We start from the raw sequence: 21,319 nt of genomic DNA, 5'->3' as shown, positions 1-21,319 counted from the left end.
TATCTGGTGGGAAGTTTTACTATGGTTCAGACAGAGAGAAATGGACTTGGAAAGTACATCTAGGGCAGAAAATGTGAAGTGTTGTGAGCACATTGTGCTGAAAGCTGTCTCTGAAGAAAGTGTAACATGGTGCTGACACACAGCACAGGATATTCCAGCATGTCATAGGCCCTTCTCAGAAAGATGTGTAAGGTCTCCCTACAGCTTCCTGAAAGGAGGTGCAGCCAGGTAGGGGCTGGTCCCTACTCCCAGGGAACCACTGACAGGACAAGAGAACACAGTCTTAAGCTCTGTCAGGAGAACTTTAGGTTGGACGTTATGAAAAAGTTCTTCACAGAGAGGGTGACTGGGCATTGGAGTGGGCAGCCTGGGAAGATGGTGGAGTCACCACCCCTGGAGGTGTTTAAGGAAAGCCTGGATGTGGCACTCAGTGCCATGGTGTAGGTGACAAGGTGGTATTGGGTCATAGGTTGGATGCAGTGATCCCAGGAGTCTTTTCCAGCCTAGTTAATTCTGTGATTCTGTCTTCCTCTTTCACTCCTGCGTTGAAGGACTGTTTGAGACTGGAGAAGTTCAAGCCCGTAATTAACAAGCTGTAACTAATAAGCATATCTTTTAGAGCTTAAGAATAGCCTGTTGGGTAAAAGATGGTTACCAACTGTCTTGGTTTGAAAGATAAGTGTCTGCTAGGGAAGGCAGCAGACTCCCTTGGAATGAAAAATGTAAACCCCCTCCCACCAAATTATAATTTTGAGATCAAGGGACTCTCAGGCAGAGATCTGGGAATAGGAATAACAGTTCTTCACTGGTATGTATAACAAGGCAAACAAACAACAATAACTACAGCATTAACAATAAAACAGAACCAGGGACCCCATGACAGCTTTCTCGGCCGAGACAGGAAGGGATGGAGGAGAGGCTTTGCTTCACAACCCCCCTCGGGCAGTCAGTCCCGGTGCTCCTGCAGGGCTTGGCAGAAACACCCAGCCAGACATTCTGGAAGGACAGGAGTGTGGGGGGAAGCAGAAGCAGAAGAAGATGAAGAAGATGAAGAAGAAGAAGGAGTAGTAGTAGTAGCTGCAGTAGCAGTAGTAGTACCAGCAGTCAGGTTTCCCCACAGCTAAAAGGGAAAATTCTGTAGGTGAGAAGGAAGGAAAGGCAGGACACCTAGCCCCCCAGCACTACAAAATCATGCTTTCGTTCAACTTGTGCTGTCTCTCAAACTGCACAGAAAACACAGGCTGTGCTCTGAATACCATTTGATTGTCTGATCCCCTATGTCCTGCTGATGGACTTGCTCTCTTTCTCTGTGCTGTATTATCAGATGTTCCCCACTCTCAGCAAAACTGCTGGCAGTCAGCCATTTGGAATAGGCAGCCACAGCATGCAGAGAGAGTCTTGCTCAGTTTAGTAAATGGATTTTACTGGACAAAGAGATGGAATTTTCCTGGGAAGTGGAGTATTTTAAAGGGATAATTTCCTCCTTTTTATTTCCTTTATTTTTGCAAGGTGCTATTTGTTTAGTAATCTACTTCTCATTCCCTCCTCAGTTTGCAAGTTCACTAAACAGAGCTTCTCCTGCACCATGATTGCTACAAAATACTTATATTCCAGAGAGAACAATCCCCCCATTTGACAAATAAACAAATACACAAAGGATAAGCTTTCAGTCTTACAATTCCCATAGCAGGGAATGAACAATGTCAGTATTAGTACTGGATGCAGCTTAGAGCAGTACTTGAAAGAAGAAAATCAGTGAGTGTATAAAGACTGGACACTCAGGAAAAAGAGATCTGCTGTTTGTTCTGTGTGATTTACCTCTCGAGTTGCAGGAGCACAAGTACCAAAAGCAAGTAAATTCACCAGGGAAATCTCAGATCAGCATCAGGGCTGCAGAAATTATTGCCCTTGAAACTTCAGCAACAGATATTAAAGAATTGTTCGTATTAGGGTGAAGCAAATACATTTGAATGCAAAAGTGTGACTTTCCTGAATGTAATCACTAATTTCAGTTTAGCAAACACCCTCATTTTTTTCATTTGCCATATCTAGGGATGACATTGATCATCAACTACTTTCTATTCCAGATATGTTAAATCATTCAAAGTAAAGAAATATGACCAAATAAATTGATTATTTAAGCTGGATATTCCAAGTCTGTCAGACTTCAAAAACTGACTTTTGTATTTAGGGTCTCTGGGCCCAGTTGCTCATATTTTCAGCATATTTTCAAATCAAGGACTTAAATGAAAAAAAAAGAAAACTTTTTTTTCCTCCCTCTACCTTTCATTTTTGTTTTTGTTTTTGATGTTTTTTCAGCCATTGTTTTTTGTCAGTGGATCCACTTGCATTTAATAGCTTCCAATTAAACTTTTGGAGCTTGAATAAGTAAATAGAAATGTCAAGTAACTTGAAGTTGCATCTTAAGAATAGCGAAAGGAGCGAAGCATCAGAAGTTACCTTACATATTGCATTGGTATAGTATTGACATAATGAGAAAGATCTAAATAAGGGATTTTTACTGAAATGATATTGTTCAAACAAATAACAAGCTTTTTTCCCCTGCAACTTCTCTTCCTTACTCTGCTGCTGTTGTATAATAACCCTGATCCAAAAACCTCAGTTCCCCATCTGACTCAGGTAAATGCCTTCTCCCCTTAAATCCCACAGATTAACCTCTTCAATCTTCTTCTTAGGTACTGTGCATGGACTGAAGAAAATTACATTTGCATTTTCTGTTCCATTCCTAGTACCCCAGCCAAAGCATGATGAGTTGCTTGTGCTGCTTTTAGTTTGAAAGCATGTGGCCCTGCATGTGGGAGAAAATAACACACCACAGTATTACTAACATTTTAAGGGCATTCTCAGGCCTCCAGTCATGAGGATTACTTAAGTGCTTTAAGTCCCTGAAATACAGGTTGTTATAGAAATGCAAACAATTATTGATCCATTTCAAATTGTGACTTCTGAAACGTAAAACCCAAGGATACATTATTGTGGTGGAGGGACATATCTTTCATTTTACAGCTTTTACAGAAAAAATTGTCTCCAGCCCCAATGTAGAATATGCTGTACATTAGCATTTAATTGAGCAGCACTGGAAAATAGAAAACCAACAATGAGAAATATCTGGAATGTACGTTTAGAAAATAAAGCAACAATAATAAAGTAGGGTCCATTTAAATCCAAGATAAAAAGAAATAACTTGAAGTAAACAAAAAGATAAAGCCTTTAAGCAAGTCTCTGATTATATATGCTTGAAAGATGACTACTCTGATGCACATAAAAATAAAATTAATGCACTCCTTAACAGCATCCAAGTGCCCCACATGCCTACATACACAAAGGGCTGACTTAGAAAAAGCATTAATTGAGGAGACCATTAATTCACTGAATTACAGGAATACAGCTGGATTGAATGTTTTCCCATACAAATTATATCAAATATTTAAAGAAACTCTGAGTTCCACTTACTGTGCACCATTCACCATGGTCCTGAACATGGTGACAAGCCAAGACATTTGGCACAGTTTAGCATATCCAACATCCTGCCATCTATCTGAAAAGGCATTTCCAGAGGACTTAAATCTGTATTTCCCCATTACTGAAAACCACAAGTAGATAAAGTTTTTAAACAGACATTGTTTGTTGAATAATAAATATATTTCCTGTATTAATCAGAGCAACAAGAATCATTACTCATGAAGCCTATAAAGAATTTGATTACAAAGTCTTACCTTTAAAACAATGGTAAAGGCTTCTACATCCATATTAGCAAATTGCACTAGATTTTTCAAACAAAATATTGTTCCTTAAGGATATAGTGCCTGGAGTGGTTCAAAGCACCCTTTTCTTCACATAAAATGTAATTTCTCGATCCAAAAAATGTTTCTGAGGAAACAATCATTTCAGCAAATTCTTGAGTTCAAAAAATGTTTGGAGAAGTTTCAGAACTAACAAAAAAGTCTGTTCAAGATGCAAAATTGGATCTTTTTTTTTAGTGTGCAAAATACTAGTTATAGTGACAGTTTTAATAGATTATGCCAAAGAAATGCTTTAATGGACCTTAATCAATATGTCCCCAAGTTGAAGGGCAGGGCATCCCGACTGAACCCTTTCACTGCATTTCCCAATTATCAGTTCAGAAGATACCCCTGTTACTCTGAGACAAGCAGATTCTTCTGGCCTTACTTAGCAGATCTATGGATTACTCATAGCAAGGAACTGAAGGTTTTCATCCACTTTGTGTAGGCCAGAAGTGGCCCAAGATTTTCTTAATCAGGATCATCTGCTATCCTTGTGTCATTTTCTTCCTCACAGGGAAATATACCATAGAATGAGGTTGAACACACAGGAGAAAACTCAGTATGTGTAATGATGTCTTGCATTTGTTTTCCTGGGGTTTTGAATTATTTAATGTTGAAATAATTTTTTCTCTGATTTTTGTTTCCACTTCGTCATCCTGGTCCTGTAAATTTAATGCTTCTACTCAATTCTGCAACCTTTCTTTCACTCCATCCACTCTATTTCTTCCACCCACTCCTTTCATTCTAATCCCTGCCCAAATGACAGCAGATTGTTCAGTTTCTTTGGCAAGCAGAATTAAAAATGAAAGCAAAAGCAAATTACAGTAACAAAAATGAATCAACCTGTGGAAATTATATCTACAGTTCACATTCTCATATTAGAGAGAAGAGAGACAATGTGGTATTAGGTCCAACTGAACATTAAGCACCACACAGACACTCCCTCTACCTCTACTCTCTCCTCCTCATTCTTCCCCTGTAAAATGGAGAGCAGAATCAAGGTAAGATTTGTAGGTTGAGATAAGAACAGTTTAATAATTGAAAATAAATTTAATAAATTGAAAATAAAATACAGTAATAATGGCTAATAATAATAATAATAATAATAATAATAATAGTAAAAAGGAAAAACCAAGTGATGCACAATGCAATTGTTCCCTGCCCACTGAAGGGAGCTGTTCCCACACCCAGATCAGCTGCCCTTCCAGGTAAGTCCCCCCAGTTTATACACTGGACATGATGTTCTGTGGTGTGGAATATCCTTTTGGCCAGTTTAAGTTACCTGTCCCAGCTGTGCTCCTTCTCACTTTCTTTTGTGTTCCTACTCACTGGCAGAGCATGAGGCACTGAATAAGTTCTTGACTCAGGATGAACACAACTTAGTAGAAAACCAAAACATCAGTGTGTTATCTACACCATTCTCATTGTGAATCCAAAACAAAGCACTGTAACAGCTGCTAAGAAGTTAACTCTATCCTAAAAGAAAACCTTTCTTTTTAAAGGATGTCAAAACCCACCAACCCATGAACTGCACTGCCACAGGGTAGTAACAAGCATTTAGCCCCCCAGAGCTCCAGTGTGGCATGCCACTTGAGAGTTACTTATGATTGTCATGTCATCAACTCCTAAATATAATTTTACATTACTCCAGCTCCCAGTAATGATTTTTCTCTTTCAGTAAAATATAACTAACCCTCTGAAAAAATTCTGTTTGAAAATCCTTAGATAGAGATCTCTTTACTTAAGCTTTAAAAGCTTAATTGTTCAGACATTGATGTAATTCTTCAAGTTTCTTCAGGGAAAAAGAGGAAAAACCCAACGGTTTTATTCATTAATTCAGATGTAAATCAAATAAGAGAATATGTTAGTTACTTAGTCCTGTATAAACACATACTTACTGTGCATATTTTCAATCTGACTTTAGAGTGACCTTGGAAAGACAGTGGCAAACGCCTAAGCCTACGCAGTATCTGTTACATGCAATCTCCTTCCCATCAGTTTTCCCTGATAGTGGCATCTCAAGAACTCACATACATTATGTTTTTTCCACTCATGTTCTTGCAGTTATAAAGTGACAGGTAACTTAACCAATATTTTACATATACAGATCTATTACTTCATCATTTTACAATAACACATCATACCTCAGCTACGGTCAAACTCAAAAGTTCTCTGAAATTATTGTGACTTATTGATTATTATATGACTTCCTCTGACTCTGCTTGCATTTGAAACAGGCCCTACATTGCTGCAACTCTCTCACAGAGCAGTAGACAAGAAAACTTCTTAATGCTCAGCATGGCCTTTTCCCCCTTTTATGGTCAGATATTAATTACATGGACATTTAATTACATATATTTACAGCTGCTCCCTATTCAAAAATAGACCAGAAAACAAGGAGAAGGATAAAATTCAGCAGTGAGTGGGGGAAGCCAAGAACTTAGGAATGGCTGTGACTGGATGGTCCTAATGTGCTTAATTGTCAGGAAAGCAGAACTGTTCAACAGGTTTGTGAGAAGGGACTAGAAAATAAAATGCAATGTAACTGATGGGCTCAGAAAAGCATTTTAAAAGTGGGGAACTACAGAAACGACACACAGCTGAGTTAGTAGGACACAAGTGGAACAAAGTCAGCTTAAAACCAGGGCAGAGGAGCAAGGAAGCAATAGTTTAAAGAAGAAGAGGAAATTTTAGAAGGTTGCAGAAATTTCTAGAGTAGATGAATTTTCCATTATTCTCAGAGAATGAAGAGGTTAGAGATGAGTTTTCAATCAGCCAGAGATGATGAGGTGACAAAAGAGCAAACATGCCTCTGTGAAAGTCTACACAAAATTTGGAGTGTTGAAATACTCCATTTTCACATTGAAGCTTAGGGTTTTTCAGAGATAGGTGTTTTAAGTAATTGGCTTCTTTGGGCTCAAGAATGATTACTGCAGAAATCATCGCTTGATGAAAGGTGAGTGCACTTACTATTCTATCATCTTCTCTCAAATGTTGTGTCATTTCTCTGATGCTTTGCAAACCTGAGCTTGGGAAACTTACAATTAAATAACAGGAAGCTCAAAGTGAGATCAGTCATTCCCACAAAGAGGTTGGCCCATGGATATAAACCAGTTTCAAGCCTTTCTAGAGTGTTTCTCATCACAGTAAGTATACTCTAGCTGTGTGAAGAGATATTGTGGTAGAAAAAACAAATAAATAGACAAACACCCATCCAGGAAGTAAAGAAGTTGACAAAGTAAAAAATTAAGTCCAGCTCTAAAAAATATTTCCAGTCATCCCTGTTTTTAGTTAACATTTAAAATTATTTTTTGGAAGCCACGTGACTGAAGAACTTATATACATTATAACTTATATATATCTATATCTATAGATAAAAGAGATATAGAGATATAGAGATATAGAGATATAGAGATATAGAGATATAGAGATATATGTATAGATTACATATACATATCTATGAGAGATTCACAATGAGAGATGGAGGAGAAGTCAAATTTTCAACACTGATGGGAGTTATTACACATTTTTCTGGACATTCATATTGTTAAAATGTTGTCTGAAGGCTAATTTTAAATTTAAACCTTTGCCACCTTCTGTGTCAGGGAAAAACATAGCTTTAAATAAATTGGTTGATTAGCAGCAATGAACCTATTGTATGTAAGTTGTGTAGCACATAATAATTTTGGCAGGTTGGGAAGTCCAAACACTGGACAAAATGAGTGATGGTCTCAGCTATCATATGGAAAACCAAAGTGTGTTCTGAAAAATCTGTCTCAGAAAATAATAGTTGCATGGAAAATATACAGAGGTTTTAATATCCCACTGTTTCAAATATTGTATTTCAGGTCTACTTTCTTAACTGCTGACATCTTTTACCTTTGGGATGGTGAGAAATTTTAGATATTTCTGCATATTCCCAGAAGACACAGTACTGAAAATCCTATTGGGGTATGACAGTCCTCAGCTCATGAAAAGTGTTTAGGTTCTTGTTTTGCAAAGACAGCTTTGAAATTGGGTGCTCCACATGCGGTCAGAGGCCTCACTCCCACTCCCATCCCACACTGTGTGTCCCACAGCTCCTTTCTCCTTGTGACATCCCTTTGCTGTCCTTCTTGTTCCCCAGAGGGAAAGCAGTCAACTGGGGAGGCAGCAACACACTCTGACCTCTGAAAAGAGGAACAAGGAAAGACAGGGAAGCACAGGGAACAGAGGAGGGAACAGAAAAGAGACAGGAAAGTATCAGAGGGAAAGTGGAGAGAAGAACAGGGAAGTCCCCTTTCCATGGATGCTGGGGAGAGGTGCGAGCCCACTGACCTTTGGCAAGCTCCTTCACAAATAGGTCAGAGCAGACATGAAGGACAGAAAAGAGGTCTGAAAATCTTAACAAGATGCCTCAGAGTTAAAGAAATATCTGTCAAAACCAAAAACACTCAAGTAGGAGAAAACATCCATCGTGCTTGGAGATGCACATTCTTCCCTGCCTCTCCACCCTCTCCACCTTCCTTACTCCCTTGAGGAAGACTGAGGCTCAGAAGCTTTCACAACATATGCTACAACATATGTCAGTATGTCACCATTGCCATATGGATCATTACAATCTCCAGTGTAAACAACATGGAGGGGATTTTTCAGATCTTTGTAGCAAATGATGACTAGAAACAGCTTAAGAACATGTATATGATATGTTAGCGGTCAGGATCCTTCAGTCTGAAGATTTCAAATTTCTTTTCAATTGGAGCATTCATCTCTTGAGGGCATATCATTACAATAAATTCCATAGCATAAAGCTTTACATTCCCTCCAGAAATCCTGTGAATTGCCACTTTGTCCTTGACTAGAGCTTTAATCCAGAGGAATAGGCACTCTGCCGAGAGTAGTGGGCATACTTCAGGATACTTTAGCAAACATTATTAATGGTGGATGAGAGGTACAAAACTGTCACATGAACCTCTCAACCTGGGGAATGTTTCTCATTCAATCCTGCATGCCCTATGCCATCATTGCTGGTTGGTTGCTGTTCTCTACAATTATTTTCTTTCCTGACATATGTTTGTGGAAGAATCATAGGATTCCAATGCTCTGAAGAAACCTTAAAGACATTTTTAAGTAAAAAAATGCTGATGAGTAAGGTACACTTGAAAAAAACCTTGGCTCATGGCAGAAGCCACCACAGCTCACAAGCCTAAACTCTATGAAAAGTCCTCTTCTGACAAGCTTACCCAGGTAACACCATTGGTACACAGTCAGTTTGGAAAGGGTGCAAATCCCATTTCAGCACCAGACATACAAGACTCTGGATTCTAACCTCTCTGTACATTCTGGCCATGTGTGCCAGGATGAAAAGTGCTTGATGATGAACATGTAAAAGTTGCATGTAAGTGAGACATGCTTGAAAAGCTGTCCCCAAACCCAGCTCTTCTAACATTTTCACAGCAGCAAGGAAGGCAGCTCTGAACTTGGTCACTTCCTTTGCTGCATCCAGACTTCTTGGAGTGGAACCAGAGGGCAGTCAGTCCTGGTGCCAGCATGAATGAAATGCCTAAGCAGGAGTGTTGGAGTAGGTGATCTTCAGAGATCCCTTCCAATCCTAACAGTTCCGTGGTTCTGTGAGCTCTGCAGAAATGCATACAGGAATAGAAACAAAGCCTGCCTCTGAAGATGTCCTTTTCCTTCTTTAGATGTTACCAGGAAGGTTTTAGCTATTCAAGAACAGATTGCAACTCAAGTAGCTGAAAAAAAAATGAACATTATCCTTAAAGACTCTTAGAGTGTATATGACAAAAAATAACGTAGATTATGATCACACTAACTAGAAGGGTCAAACTGGTTCATGTAGCCCTTTTTTTTTGTTAAATAATATTGCTAAAATGGCTTGTTCTGTGTTTCTAATGAGACACAGGGCTAGTATAAAGTGTAATCTATTAATTAATATTGTTTATGTTATTTGTAACTCTTTATTAATAGAGAGCCCTTGTAATTTGTTTATTGTTTCCTTTTTCATGTCCAGTCTGCTGGCGCATTCAGACCAATTTCACAGCCTGAATATTTTCCAAAGCTGCACATAGACTGTGGAGGTATTTTCACACACAAAAGATGTGGACTTCAGTGGTGGGTCCATTTTGGAGCTTGCTGTGTCTGACATGGGGACAGCCCTTGTCTCTTCTCACAGAGGTCAAACATGCAGCTCCCCACTACCAAAACCTTGCCACATAAAAAACAATATACCACTTTCTGTGTGCTTGTGTGCTGAAGTGCTCCGGCAAGAGCAGCTCCATAACTTCTGACATTGATTTCAGAGGAGCTCTAATGGCAGCACCTGTATTGGTTTACAGTGGAGATCTGGCACAGAGCCTTCTACACTGCATCGGCCAGTCCTAGACCCAATGTAGCACAGAGCTGAATAAGATAGTGCAAAATCAATATATTCTTTCACTTTTGGTCATTATCAAGCAGACTAGTTATAAACTAATCAAACAAAACCTCCAAATGAACCTCCCATCCTCTCCCTTTACAAACACTTATGAAAAGTTTGTCTTTGTTGACAGATTTTCAGCCTCACAGGTGCTGCCAGCAGTGCCATGAGATGCTCAGTCCTGGTCTATGTAGACTTGCGGTGAGAAGACCAGGGCTAAGACTGGTTAAAACAGAATACTTGCCCTGAATAATCTTACTGATTCTACAGCAATATATGAGTCTCTTCAGAAGACATGTATATATAAAACTCTAGTACCCACCCAACAAGAAGTTTTTCTGTGGTGCAAACAAAGCCCCACGGGCCCATCTCTGATATAATAAAAGAGACCTTTGTTATGCATTGCAGCAATGGAACTAACTGATACAGACCTAGCAGTAGGCCACTAAATTTTGTCAAAAGCAGGAGATTATCTGATTGTGGCATATCTGCATAGTTTTACCAGGAGTTGAGGACTACATTGCACAAATAATATACAAGTGTAACACATCCATACTCTGGCTTAGGAAAAGAGGCCTGGTCATATTTTTATTGTGCTCTATATTGTATCATTAGTGGCTGCTTAATTTGTACTGCCTTTATGGTAGCCCTACTGTGATTACCATTGCATGCACCACTGTCTGTTGCCTTGATGTCTAAACAAGTTCTTCTGTTTGCTCCAAAAAAATTGGATCAAAAGCTCTCTGTAGTTTGGTTTATTTGTTTCCATAATGTACACTAAAAGGAGGTTAATGCCTGTTCATGGGCCCTGATGAAGTAATATACTCAGAATTATGTGGGAGTCAGCTTGACTAAAACAAAGGATTCGCCCCTGATAAGCCAAGCCTCAGTTTTAAGCCCTGGGAAACATTTGTTTAACACAGGAGGAGCCTGAGTTCTCCTCCCAGGAGCTTTTGAGGTTGCTATGTTAAGTGGTCCAAGTTCTGTTTTCCTATTGGTTAGTTGTGTTCCTTGTATGGTTTTGTTTCCAGAATGTTCCTCCCCTAAGGTTATATATTATTGTGCCCTCCTTTGTTCATGTCTTTGGTTGGTTGTCCCCTGCAGAGTTCCCTGGGTTACTGTGATCAGCTTTTGGGTATTGTCTCTATTTTCTTTGTTCCTTATTAAAGTGTTATTTTCCTGGCACCAACCATCATTCCCACTCCTAATTATTTTCTCTCCACCCTCTGCCGTGAAGTCAGGGGGCCTAAAGGTTTGTTGCAGCCACACTCAGAGTGACAGAACTATATCTATTTTGTTTTAGAACATGTTTTGCCAGAAACAGTGCCACCAGACAGAACAGGTACCACCAACATAGTCTTATTTAGTCACAATCAGTAAAAAGACATCTTAACAGCAGGTGTTTTGGTGTTTTGATTCTTTTTTCCTTTTTTTTTCTGTGGCATTGTTATAGTTTCAGCCCAGATGGAAATTAAGTGCCACAGAGCCACTTGTTTGCTCAACCCCTAGTCTCTTCTGCTGCCGTCCTGGTGGAATGGGGAGGACAATTAAACCTACAGCTCTAGGTTGAGATAAGAACACCTTAATAATTGCAAATAAAGTCAAATGTAATCATAATGATAAATAATAATCATAATAAAAAAGAGGAAAAACAAGTGATGCACAATACAAGCGTTCACCACCCATTCATGTGTTCCCACACCCAGATCAGCTGCTCTTCCAGGTAACTCCCCCCAGTTTATACACTGGGCATGATGTTCTATGGTGTGGAATATCCCTTTGGTGATTTCAGGCCGCTTGTCCCAGCTGTGCTACCTCCCAGTTTCTTCTGTGTATGTCCCAACTGGCAGAGCATGAGACAAGAAAAAAGTCTTGACTCAGGATAAGCATGACTTAGCAGAAACCCAAAACATCAGTGAGTTATCTACACCATTCTCATTCTGAATCCAAAACACTGCATTGTAATAGCTGCTGAGAAGAAATTAACTCTGCCCTAGCTGAAACCATGTCAGGCATGTAAGCATAAGAGAGTCCGCCAAGAATTCTAAATGAGGTCGCTTTTACAAAGACAACAGTGAGGGTTCCCAATGTCACCATAATAGTTCCTCAGTCATTTGTATCAGCAGCACCTTAGGATTCAACCTTCTCTCTTTGAAATGTCTATATTTGCAAAGATAATCCGCAAGGGGAAGATTTCTTGTATTTTAAAAACTGGTTTCTTCCATCTCCCCTACCAAAATAAACCAGGAGGAGAATTACTATTCTTGTCCGCTTTGGACAGCTTTATCAAATTTGGCTCAATGGAAGTTTTCTTTGGTAGATTCATACTTGTCAGATAATGTGTTTGTTGGTTTTTATTTTCTTGACTACTAGTGCAGCTAAGTCAAATTTTTGTCAGGTGTTAGGCTAGCTCTCTCTTTGATGGCTTATGAGTAAACTACCTGACTGGATTTGTCTAGAACTATCACAAGCATATCTAGGAAAGCACAAAGCAGGAAAAGAATGCAGCTCACTAACTGCAGCCACCTGATGCAGTTTTAGTTGGGAGTGAAAGACACTGAAATATACTTTTTTTTGCCTAAGCACATGCATGTGAGCCTAGTGCAGAAGCCATTTTTGTTGATGTCTGTGTTGTAGGGTTTTGGGAGATGTTTGCACAGACCAAAGACTTTTTCTCAGAGAAGAAACAAATCTAGATGCAGCTGAAAGCAACTATTACTATTTTAGGGATTATTTAAAAACTAAGGAGGGGGTGAAGGTAACTTCTAATGCAGAAATTAACTTGGTACATTTTGAACATCTTATTGAATCCTTAAAGATCTACAAAGGAAAAGGTCTTTGTAGATCAGAATAGCAATGGTTAGATAAAAAATTATATTTTTATAGTTATTGCAATATACTCAGATATGGAAAAAGAAAGTGCTTCTCTTTGGCATGAATAGTTTGAAGGAACTTCAGGGAGCAAAATTTATGGAAAGTAAAGCTACTTCTATTTAATTTCTAGCATTTCTCTCTTACAAAAAAAGTAGAGAAAATACTGTGGTGGATAAGACCAACATTTTTGTTTTTTCCTTTTGACCATTACTTGGCGAAGACTCCTTTGGAAGCAGTTAGGTTGAGGTCTCCAGGACAGAAATACACTTTCTGAAACTAGCTGATACTATTTTTGGAGAATATGCTCCCTTTCATGTCCAAGTGAAAATGCTTTTATGAACAATTTTCCAGAAGAGGTAGCCTTTTCAAAGCTGGGTATTGCTAGCAAGAGCAAATCAACCACCCATCCTGTACTGCTCCCAAGGGCTTCAGTTCATTCTGTTGGCTAACATAAACGCTAGGCTTTATGGAATGACATAAGGAAATACGAAGAAAAGCTAGTGCAAGAAAGCCAAATCTGTCTAATCTCTGAACAGTACATTGTTGCTGAAGGACTTTGAGCCCTTCAAGTTTTCTGAGAGTGTTTTGTGGATGGTTCCTGAAGGATAGGTGCTCATATCTTGTATAAGCTTTTCCTGAAATTCCCATTAACACAGTCATAGATCTGACAGATGAAGAACAGCCCAAAGTCAGTAGCAGATATCTCACTTTGTTAGATGAAACGTTTCACAATTGGAGTGAAAGTAATGGTGAGACCTTCTTATTTGATATTGAGGCTACTATATCCATCCAATCTCTTTCAAGGAGCCTTTTAAATTCTGTTGAAGCTCTTGCAACTCACCGTGAACAGATTATTACTCTGCAAAGTGGATTACTTTGCTGTATTTAGAACTAAGCATTTAAGCTCTTGAACAGTGGCTCTAGTACCTCCAGAAGGCAAGGAAGGCTCATTGTTCTTCCCTCTTCCTTGTAAATACAGTTTGCCAGACACGGCTGCAATCAATATTCCAGAAGCAAACCATTTACTTGAGTAAATCATCATAAGGATGTCCTGTCATTGTTTTCTCCACAATGAGTTTCTCTCTCTTTTCCAAGGATATTGTTTTCTAGGACTTCTACTCAAGGCTATGTCATTATTAGTATGTTTGTCTTAACCCTCTGTCCAACAGTGAGATGATTTCCCCCTTCTCCCCCTTACCTCTATAGGGCAACTAAGGAAGACTATATAGTTGCCTGGAATAAAACACATATCTTTCCCAAAGAGCATTAAAATGATAATATATAAGCAAATCCTTTTTTTAAAGGCTTTCAAGGTACACAATATGGTGATATGCACACATTATAGAGTGTTTCTGCAATTTTTATAAGGTTAATTGATTAGTATATATATCAAATATTGTCCAGTTGGTTAGGTAATTCCCCACTGTGTTCTGCCCCACTGGAGTTATTCCAGGGGCTTTCTTGTTATGTCTTTTAAGAAAACAAAGTGTCCTTGCTGGCCTAAAAAGCAATACTAAGCAGAATTCCAAGATGCTATCATAATATCTAGGAATGTATAGGTACTATCCTAAAGTGACAAAGAGTTAGAAACTATATAGCTATATATTAAAACATATAAAACTACAGATATACACAAAACACAAAAATCTTTTGGCATCAATATCAGCTTGTAAAAAGCCTTATTGTGTCCAGCAATCCTGAAGGAAAAGGACAAGCTGAGAGCTGGACTGGTGGTGGGGGTTACAATAGAATAGACTTTGGTACTATTATTGCTGTTGCTATTCTAGCCCATGCATAATTTTTAGAAACCTTTAGCCCCATGTTACCTGCAGGTAAATAGAATGAAAATTTTGTAGCAGGATACACAAATACTCTCTTCACACCTTCATCTATTGTAAGTTTTGTCAGCATCTAAATTTTCTGTATTCCAAATTCATTCTACTACTTCCTTTGAGGTTACTACAGACAGGCACTAATAGCCTTCATTACAATCTACAATGGGGACAAGAAATGTAGGGGAACCAGCAGACATCACTTTAGGAAAAGATGATCTTCAGGAATGTCTATATGGCACTCTGGCATGTGGAGCTGTAAAGTGCCCAGAGTGGCCCCTTAAAAGCAAACCACCCTAGCCAAAGCAGATCACAATTTTTATATGAAAAAATCCTTGAAAACAGGGTAAAAAAGTACTTAACACGAAATTCTTATCAAGAAAACCCCCAAGTGGACCACATAATAAGTAAAAAGACTAGATCTTGTATCCCTGCCTATTTTCTGGGAAGAGCTTTTACTGAGTCTCTTGTGCCATCTAGTGACTTAACAAAGGAAAAATTTCAGCGCCCCATGACAGTGTGTAAAATCAAAATAAAGTTGATCCAAATTAGCAGGTAGAGAAAGCAAGATGAGAAGAATACTTCTGTAAAGTCATGGAGTGATCAGAGGAAAAAATGATGAAGTGAGGGAAGCAAGATGCTTGGGAATTCAACAGTAACCTGGGAAATGAAGCCTGCCCTGATATCTCAGCCTTGGCTCTGCTGTGGTTTTATTATGGCAGTTAAGTAGCATAAAGGGCAAAGTGATAGTTATGGGGGGGATCTCTTATTTTTCCTACATCTAGTTTCAGGTGAAGCCAGGTCTCATAATCACTTATGAATGGAAAATATGCATAGTACAGAGGTTACCTTAGCTGACTTCATCTGAGCTGTCTGCAAGAATAGCACATAGCTGCAAGGTTCAGTTCCTTTTTTGTAACTCCTGAGCATGATTATTCAAAAAACTGTGGTGGATGGATGTCTTCTATGTGGTATTCCTGAACTGGAAATAGAGAAAGGCTTTTTTTAGTGGCTCCTTGGGGAAGTACCTGTAACAAAAAAAGTATTCCAAATAAAGTGACAAAATGCTTCAGAGACTTTCCCTATTATGTAATATGGCCACATAGCCAGTTAGAGTCAAATGAGAGTTTTGTAAGACAATATCAGTCAGGAGTTAATCAAACTTGGATTATTTAGAACTCTAAACAGCTGTGTAAGATAGGTGGGATTGTGTGATGTAACAGTAGTTTGGCATGGACATTAAACTTGTGTCCCAGCTGTTGCTTGAGCTAAGATGTTTCAGCAGTGTGAGAGTTTTTCTTCAGAGAGAGGAAATAACACTGGTACAAACCTGTCTTGCTTCTGAACCAGAAACCAGAGCTGTTAGCTCAGGCAAAGTACCAGGCTGGTGATGTTGTATCTGTTTCAATCCATGTATAAGAGAGAGAAACTAGGCATGTAATGTATAGTTTCTCCTTGCTTTACAGCACAGTCAGACAGATGGATTTCCTGGGTGTATAATCCCACAACTGCAAAAGTCCTGCTCTCTCATTTCTGCAAACAACTTTTGCTGTAACTCAACTTTCAACAAAATACCCAGGTTACTGCTTCATTTTACAGATCAGGAACAGAGATGAGAAACTTTCCCAAGTTTCCAAAACACAACTGGATACAAATCCATGTTTATTATACTAGGTATGGGGCTATTCTCCCTAACATGGGGACTCCAAACGTTGTAATGCAATTGGTGCTGAGGTAGGAATGCTTCCCTAGCAGGCTGAAAACAAGACAACCCAAACTTGAAATTTCTTACCTATGTTTAATTCTAGCAACAAGCAAGATTTTGCATGCAAAAATTCAAAATTTTCTCATTTCATCTAGACAGATGTGATCCTTAGCTGCCATCAATATTTAACATCAGGAAACAAGAAGAATGTCATGTAGTGTACTCCAGTGTCCCTCATATTTCTAGCCACCTGACGTCCATCGATGTAGCAAAAAATAAAATATTCACTGTGACAACCATGGCAACATATGCATTCTGATCAATGCTTTATGATGTAATGCACTGGTTGCTATAGTGAACCCCTATGCTGCAGAATGCCATAGCAACAAGAAAATTATTTGATTTTTCCCCCCTCTATAAAGCCATCAAGAACTAAAGAGTGAACTGGTTTTCACCAGCCAGTCTTCTAGTTTTGTATCCTCATGTTTCATAGCTTCACAAAGCAAAACAGAAGCATGTGTACAGTTGTACACATGCAATACACAATATTTTATTAAGTACTTTCATTGGTTTCTGTGCACTGATAGACTTTAAAATCAGTTTGAAGTCAAAATGAAATGTGAGAAAACAACTATTTTCTGATTTACATTGTTGTAAGTGTATGATAATTCCAGCTTCAATGAAGATCCATCAAGTTTAGACTGATGCAAATGAAAAGAGAATTAGATTCAGCTTCTCCAATATGAAAGTTTTGTGACCTGAGCTTGTTTTTATGTTGATACCAGAAAACAGCATAGGATTGCAGCAGACCTATTTATTTTGTGCGTCTGCTCTCAGAATTGAGATGGTCCCACATAGATGAACTCTGGCCACAATTGTCAAACTTAGGGCTTCACCCAGGGCAAATCCAGCTGTGCTGGTGACTGCTGAGCAGGGCTCAATCCCATGCCATGGTACCTCACAAGGACAGAGAGCTTCCCTTGTCGAAGCACCAATGCCTTTGACAACTGACAGGGCTGAAGTTCAGAGACACCTTCACAGCTATATGGCACTGCTAAGCATTTAATGCAAGCTATTTCTAGTTGAAATTTGAAAGTCTGTCAGTGATGTACAGACTTACAACTTTTGGGAACAATGAATTTATGGCACTGCATAGTGAGAAGTAGACTGACCACTGCATAACAAAACCAGTTTCATTCTATAGAAGAATTTGGATTAATATACTGTATCCTTGGCATCTTGCCTCTATTCATGCCTTTTGTAAGAAAAGTTCTCCTGGTTTGGAGAACGCTGATTTGACTCTGTAACTTGCTGTGTAGAACATGCCTCTGACTCTTAGTTTGGCTGGGATAGGATTGTTTCTCTTCCTAGTAGGTGGTTAGGTGCTGTATTTTGGATTTAGAATGAAAATTATGTTGATAACACCAATTAGTGTAGCGCTTATCCTAAGTCAAGGACTTAGCTTCTCATACTACCCCAACAGTGAATAGGCTGGGGCAGAGCACAAGAAAATGGTCCTGGCTTCAGACAGGACAGAGTTCATTTTTGCTGTACCTGGGACAGGGTGTGGTCAGGACCTGGCAGTTACTCTATACCAATTTCTTATTTTATACCACCTCACATCACTGCTTAGGGAGAGAGGGAGTCTCTGCTGAGGTGAAGGGGTTTCTTTGGATTGAATAAGCATGGGAGTGAGGAGCAGTAGGCTAATGCTCATTTCCACAGAGGGAAACGTTGGGTGATTCTGGTTCTGACACTGACAGAGTAGTTGGTGGTATGGCTGCAGTCAGTCTGAGCTCTGTGGTAACAGCATTTTTGCACATGAATAACTCTCCTTCTCTTTTGTACATTTTTGCTCTTTGTATTGCTGCTGTTAATTTTTGTTTTCTTATCTCATTGATGTTTCCAGTAAGTTGTTCTTGTCTCAGCCCATGATCTTCACCATTTGTGCTTGCTCTCCAGACACTCACAGGGGGAAGGGGGAGCAAGAGGGGAAGTGAGCGATTTGTGGTGTGGTTTTGGAGGGTCTCAGAGAGAGCACTGCATTGGGGAGTACCATTCCTAAACCATGACACACACAGAGCACAGCAGACTCAAACTGTTTGAAAGGATATTCCACGCTATATGGTGTCATGCTCAGTTTATAAACTGGGAGGGAAGGCTGGCTGGGGGCTGCAGCCTAGGGACTGAGTGGTCAGTAGTCAGTGGATAGAAAACAATTGCCTTATGTATCACTTCTGTATTTTATTGTTATTATTATTACTATTATTGCCTCCAGCTGTCTTTACCTCAACCCACAAATTTTACTTTTGTTTTGCTTTGAATTCTCTTCCCTGTCCCAGGTAGCAGCAGGGAGTGATCAAGTGACTGGGTCGTGTTTAGCTGCCTGCCAGTTAAATCACAACATAGAGTCAACTATTCATTTGTTCACAAAGGTATATAGGTTTCAATGGCTGCTGTGATATGTAGAATTGGAAAAAGCTTGTTTCTAAAATGTCCTTGTTTTTTCCATCTGCCTCTCATCTCAGCCAATTAAAATAGAAATATTCCTGTTACCTGCCAGACATCCCTAATTTACATATTTCAGCACTTTTCTAAATTGGTTGAGAAAAACCTTTGTCTTACTTTTAGGGCAATTTCCATTGATTGTACGTGTTCTGAGCATGATAAGGGCTATACAGTAGATTTCCTGGAACTCTTGCACACAAAACTGCGTAAAAGTTTTCCTGGAATTATTAGCAGTGACTTTTAGTGACTAACACCCTGCGAAAGCTACAGCACAAAGCTATTAGACATGTACTGACATCCAGTGGGTAGCTTGTGAGGGTGAGAAATTGAGTCATGCCACTAATGCTTCATTCACTTGTCACCTTCATTAGTTCTAACCTATTGTGCACTGCTGTTCTGATAACTTGAAAGTTAAACTCTCTTTTTTGCAAGACCTTTGAAGCAGAGTTACCTCCACATGGACGTCATCTATTATTTGTGGATTGAAAACATGTTCATTTACATCTTTGAGCCTACAGGTGTAGAGTGTGTACCAGGTTTATGTGGCCATGTTTTGGTAGTGGAGGGAAGGAGGGGAGTGTGCTACAGGCTGCCTTCTTTGTGAAGTTACTGGAAGCTTCCTCAGTGTCTAATGGAGCCAATGCCAGCTGGCCTAAAGATGGACTTGCCACTGGCTAAACTGAGCCCACCAATGACAGTGGTAGTTCCCTGTGTATTTAAGAATGGAGAAAAAACCTGCTGCAGAAGTAGGCAAAAGATAACAGTGAGACTATGTGAGAGAAAGTCTCCCAGGTGAGTGGAGAAGGGGCAGGAGCTGGTCCAGGTAGAGCTGAGATTTGCCTGAAGTTCAGCCCATGGTGAGGCAGCTCTGCCCCTGCAGCTCATGGAGGTCCATGGGAATGCAGAGATCAACTTGCAGCATGCAGAAAAGACCCACCAAAGACCAGATGGATGCTCAAAGGAAGCTGTGACCCTGTGGGAAGCCCACATTGGAACGGACTTCTGGTAATACCCATAGCCCCATGGAAAGAGGAGCTGGTGCTAGAGCAGGGTCCTGATAGCCTGTGGAGAGAGAAGTCCACACTGGAGCCGGTTTGCTGGCAGGACTTGTGACCCTGTTGGGGTCTAACACTGAAACAGTGTGCTCCTGAAGGACTGCACCCCATGGAAGGGACACATGCTGGAGCAGTTCATGAAAAATTGCAGCTGATGGAAGGACTCAAAGGATTCCCACTGGAGAAGTTTGTGGAGGACTGTCTGCTACAGTAGGGATCCCACAATGGAACAGGGGAGGACTGTGAGGATTCCTCTTCCTGAGAGAGGATGGGTAGAGACAACATGCGATGAACTGACCACAGCCCCAGTTCCTCATCAGTCTGGGTTGCTGGCTGGTGGGGATGGAAGAACATCACAGGTATAGCTGATCACAAGGCAGGGGAGGTCAGGGAGAGGGTTTTAAAGATTTGGTTTTGTTTCCCTGTAACCTACTCTGAATTGATCAGCAATAAATTAATCTTCCCCAAGGTGAGTCAGTTTTGCCTAAGATGAACTTGGTGAGTGATCTCTCCCTGTCCTCATCTCAAGCCATATACCTTTAATTGGCTCTTCTCTCACCTGTACATCAGAGGAGAAGGATAGAGCAATTTTGATGGCACCTGGCATCCATCCCACCACAAGGTCAACCCATCACAGGTGCTAGCAAGCATTTGATTAAATCAATACCTCTTTTGAGGTCTGTAATGCAGATTTGTTGCTGCTGATATTGTCAGAAATGTGTTCCTGGGCACATTTCTGGATAGTTCAGGGTCCAAGCTGGTGAAATGCACTACTCCACTTTCATGTTGAGAGAAACACAAAGAGCTCTACACTGGCCTCCTAGCACCATCACAAGGACAGGTAAAATACTCACTGGTACATATATGGTACTTTGTAGAAATCCCCTCCTGTTTTCACTTCTCTTTTTGTTACAATTAAGATGTAATGTCCCACATATTTTGTCTGTTGATTAAGCCATCATCAAACTAGGTGGACAACCTCCTTGAGCAGATGTAGAGAAATATCATATACACTCTGCAAAAATTGCTTCCTATCTAATCCAACTATAGAGGAGTCCTGAAAAGAAACATACCACATCTCTTCTATGGGAGGAAGGCTGCTACATTCAGCTATATGAAAGGCT

Source organism: Cyanistes caeruleus, chromosome Z (genome assembly GCF_971803275.1).
Source record: "Cyanistes caeruleus chromosome Z, bCyaCae1.hap1.1, whole genome shotgun sequence".
NCBI classification, from domain to species: Eukaryota; Metazoa; Chordata; class Aves; order Passeriformes; family Paridae; genus Cyanistes; species Cyanistes caeruleus.
The sequence above is the reverse complement of the archived record's forward strand: the minus strand, read 5'-3'. Positions refer to the sequence as shown.